The sequence below is a fragment of the Babylonia areolata genome, chromosome 3, assembly GCF_041734735.1.
Source record: "Babylonia areolata isolate BAREFJ2019XMU chromosome 3, ASM4173473v1, whole genome shotgun sequence".
Classification (NCBI taxonomy): domain Eukaryota; kingdom Metazoa; phylum Mollusca; class Gastropoda; order Neogastropoda; family Buccinidae; genus Babylonia; species Babylonia areolata.
In genome coordinates, this window is record NC_134878.1 from 282,723 (window position 1) to 287,963 (window position 5,241).

Sequence of the window (5,241 nt, forward strand, 5' to 3'; positions counted from 1 at the left end):
TGCAAGGATTCTTGCCTTTCACCGTCAGACTTCCGCTGTAGTAGTAGTTGTAGTAGTATCCAGGGACTGGCAAGTCATTTGCCTAGACATCTCGGCCTTTTTATGTCCCCATCGAATCTTCGTCTTCGCTTCTTCCATTTTATTTATTTATTTTCTTGTTTTGTTTGTTGTTGTTGGGCGGGGTACGCAAGTACACTTCTGCAAAAAAAAACTTTGTTTTCATTCTTCATAATCGTTTTTTTTTTTTTTGTTGTTGTTGTTTTGTTTTCTTTTAAGATGGTGTCAAGGAGGTTTTTGAACGTGTAAGTATTTTGTGCACGTCTTCGGTTGGTAGTGCATTCCATGTTTGTGCATTTCGGTTAGCCAATGAATTTTTTCTAAGGTTGGTGCTGCAGTGTTCTCAACAAATTTTCTTTCCTCAGTTCCTTGTACTATCATAATCCGACATTCTAAAGATATGTCTTGCATTTACATTATTTATGTTATTTAATATCATAAAAGTTTCAATCAAATCTCCGCTTACTCTTCTACCTTTTAGTGAGTGTAGATTTAAGTGTGTTTCTTTAACATGCCCTTGAAGTGGTTTCCTGCACTGATGATCTCAGTTTATGGCCTCAACCAATGAAAGACTGGCACCCATACACCCACACATGGTCTGATGAGAATGGAACTGCAATCCTGAGCCATGACTTGAAAACAGGGACAGGAAAACAGGAAACTTCTAGCTTATCGGATGAGTGCTTTGACCACAAGGCCATGGCCATTTTTGGACTAAGTGATTCACTGCTAGATTGTTTCCTCATTGGGATGTCGTTGCAAGCACTGGAGCAGCATAGACTCGTTCTATGAGAATCTGCATGTGACATAAGGTCCCCATGGAAATACATAGCCCAACATGATATATGTATATATGAAAATTGAAATAACTGAAAAGCATACACATGCATGCATTGTAACTGTGCTTTTATTGTGTTGTATAACTTTTTTTGGTCACAACAGATCTCTGTACGAAAATCCAAAGAGTGATACAATACATTTTATAGACTTTTAATGACTTAAAAATATATGCAATTTTTATAGAATTTTAATAGGAATTCTTTAAAACTTTTAAAGCCTGTATCAACCCTGTCAAGGCATATAATGGTGTTACCATTCCATGGCAGTTCATTTAGTCTGGGTCCAAGACTCAAAGGGGGGCTCATGTGGCCTAAGTCAAAGAAGGTTGTGTACCATGTTCCACAGGATCACCACTGAAGAGATGCTGAGCACAAGTTTTTCTTTGTTGGCTTTGTAACCTGACATTGGTATATTCCCCTCCTGCAAACCACTGGGTTACCTGTTGTGGACTGGGTTCTTGTCTTTTAGATGAGATGATAAACTAAGGTCATGTGTGCTGCATGCACTTAGTGCATGCAACAGAACCCACAGCAACAAGAGTTGTCCCTTGCAAAATTCTGTAGAAAAATACACTTTGATAGTAAAATGAATATGTACACTTGCAGAGAGAAAAAGGATCCTCAGAAAAAGGTGACACTGCACTGTGTCAACTACACATGCCCTCCCTGGCTTGAAGAGCCTGCATTTCACACAAAGAAATCTGTTGTGATAAAAAGTGGTACATTACAAATTGCGACTGAACAAGGCTGGGTGTGGCCGTGTATGGCGGGGCTAATTTTTTTTTGCATTTAAATAGGTCTGCATCACTTCCTTTTGGCACTGTGCTTTGTTAACTAAATATTGAACCGGTCTTTTTTGCTCTTTGAGGGACCTATGAGATGAAGAAAATGTTACTGAACATCAAAGTGCTATGACAAGTATGGGAAAATAAAAAGTTCTTGGTATGTGTAAAAATCAAGTGAAAGGTATAATGAACTGACATGGGGTTTCCTTTTTATGAGGGAGGTCATGGGTTAATTTCTCTGTGCTTCTTATTTACACACACTGATGGGGAAACTGCAATGATTTGTGGTTGTGCACTTCTGTCTCACAACAAAGACTGAAAAGTACTGGTTTTGTTATCTTTGTCAGTTCTGTCATACCAAAAGGTACAATGTATTTCTGTCTCATCCAGTCTGTACTGTGTGGCATGTTCAAAACCAAAAGGCAATGTCCAAATGCTGTGTTTTACATTTCTTCTGCTGTTGTTGCTGTGTGTACTACAGTTCTTCACAAATGACAGCATGGAAGTTTCATCTCTTGATGAAGTTCTGGTATTATGCAATTTTTTCCACATTATTGAAATCTGGGAAAGTGGGGAAATTTTATCAAAACTGATATGTAAGGTAGAAGGTGGCAGAATGGACACTTATCTGACAATACAGTGTCCGTGAGGACCTGGGTTCGGTTCCCACTCTCACCCTTTCTCCCAGTTTTGACTGGAAGATCAAACTGAGCGTCTTGTTATTTGCATGAGACAATAAAACGAGGTCCTGTGTGCAGCATGCACTTGGTGCATTGAAAAAGAACCCAAAACAATTAAAGTGAAAATCCACTCTGAAAGGTACACAAACATATGTCCTGACTGGCATGTTGGGTAATGCTGCTTTCAGGCATCTGCCTAGCAGATGTGGTGTAGTGTATGGTGTATAGATTTGTCTAAATGCAGTGACGCGTCATTGAGAAACTGAAACCACCAGAATGGTTAAGGTTACAAGATGTGGGGCAGTATTGCACACTGTTGGAATCGGAGCCATGCAAGTCTTCACAAGTGGGTCACAGTATAAAATGTGTAGTTAAAATGAACGTTTTATTTTTTTATGACCTGTTTCATGTTTTATTAGCCGTTTTAATTTTGATGTAAAATACCAATGATTTTTGACTCACTTGTGTAAACAAAGTGAGTCTATGTTTTAACCCGGTGTTCGGTTGTCTGTGTGTGTGTGTGTGTGTGTGTGTGTATGTCTTGTGTCCGTGGTAAACTTTAACATTGACATTTTCTCTGCAAATACTTTGTCAGTTGACACCAAATTAGGCGTAAAAATAGGAAAAATTCAGTTCTTTCCAGTCATCTTGTTTAAAACAATATTGCACCTCTGGGATGGACACAAAAAAATAAAAAATGAAGCCTAATTATATGCAAACTGCATTTACTGTAATTTTTTTTTTTTTTTTTTTTTTTTTGTATTCTCAAAACTTGGCACTTTGATCTGATATTCTGACACAACAACAAGAGCAGTCATTATTATCATTTTTTGTTAAAACAGGAACTTCTTTTGCTAAGCATGGAAGTTTTATTTATTTTGCAAACGTTTTGGTGCAGATAGTAAAGAAGGGAAATTACTCTAATTAATGCTAGGGGACTTAATTTGCTTTAAACTGATCTTTCTCATCTTAAACATTACATTTTGAAATTATACTCAATACATAAAAAGCTTGTGTGTTTTACTTTCAGAACACATTTTAACGATTAGATTTTTTTTTAAGTGTATCACAAGTGAGTCTTGAAGGCCTTGCCTCTCTTGTTACTTCATATCCTCCATCTCCGAAAAGGGGTTCGTGGACAAAATTGTATATTCTTGTTCCAGCAATTCCTCAAGACGGTTTCTCAGTTACACTTAAAGACTTTTTTCAACACACAGATCTCAAAAGCTAAATGAAGGACAGAACTTTATTCAATTAAAATTTTTATAAGCTTTGTGGTAGGAAGATCTGCATTTCCTACTGTCTTTCCATCTTCAGTATTGCCTGGTGTCTTCTTTTTTTCTGCTCAAAGATTGTTAATCTTAGGAAAGAACTAGATATAACTATCAGTTGTGTCAATCCTATGTGAAAAGAATCTCGGGGTGCTCCTTTCGCACCTGTGTCAGAGAAAGATGTACTGTGTGTTGAAAAAGTCTGCTCCATAACATGTGACCTTGACCCCTTCCCACACCATTCTTGTTTGGAGTGTTCAGATGTTGTTCTGCCTTCACTATAAAATAAATCATGACTCTGGTGTCTTCCCTGATCCATACGTAACAACTCCTGCTAAAGAATGCCACTCTGGATCACAATCACTTCAAACGTCTTTATCCTGTACCCAACCATGCTTTTGTGACCAAAATGACCGAAAAAATTGACTGCATTTATATTAAGTCATAGATGACATTCAACAAACTCAAGCTTAATGATGACAAGACTGAAGCTGTGATCATTTCCTCTTTAAGAATGTCCACATCGGCCTCTTTCCAATTTTTGTGGTTGTGTCGTCTCAGTTCAGTTTTCAAAATCAGAATAAGGACCTCAGTCATTCTTGACCAAAGCTTCATAAACTCTATTCAACGGTACCCTTCCGTTGAAACTACAGAACTCTATTTCAGGCTCTGTGCTTTGACAGATTGACTTCTGTAATTCGTTTCTCACAGGTTGTGCCGGTTATCTTTTGCAGCAAAACCAGAACAATGCAGCCCATCTGATTCCTATCAGAGCCCCACATTTTTCCCTGTCTCTGTACTCTGCACTAGCTCCTGTTGAGAATTAAATACATAGTTGCATGTCTCCTTTCTGCTCCACTGGACCTTTGATCTTTTTACCTCATCAGTACTCACACTCCCTCCAGATGTTTAAGCTCTTCCCCGTTACCTTTAGGTAAGAACATACAGTACAAGAACCTATGGTGAACGTTCCTCTCTGCTATCCCTCATGCCTGGAACACCTTCCACATACCCGTTCATCTGACTACGACTATCGCTCCTCATGATCACTGAAAACTTATTTTCACTAAAAACTTGTCTTTTCAGAACCTGTCTGTAAGCACTTTGTTTCCTTCTCCAACACCACCTCATGCCTACAACTCACTTTGCACACATGCACGAGGAATGAGAGAGGGGAAAAGGGGGAGGAGAGAGCGGTCATTTCTGGTTCAAGTAATTTGTTGTTTTCTTTCATGGAAAGCACCCTGAGCTCTTAGAAAGCCTGATTTTGTCTTTGCTTGACAGCTTTGTTGTGTACGCATGTGACAGTGAATGAGCAAGTTGTGAAGGGTCCCGTGTGTGATCTTGTTAGCAGTGCCTCATGTATAAAGGAGTGGAAACCAGCCCATGTGTTAATTTAGTCCATTCATGTAGGAATGGGCTTTTACATAAATGGCTTTATTACCTTGCCATAAATGCAAACATAATCCATTTTCAGAAGGGGTTGTGTATGCTGGGTATGTTTGCAAAATCAAATGCTGCCATATGGCCCACTCTCACATAAATGAACAACGGCTGCAGCACATGAACAAATAAATGACAAAAAAGAAAGAACCGAACACATGGTGGA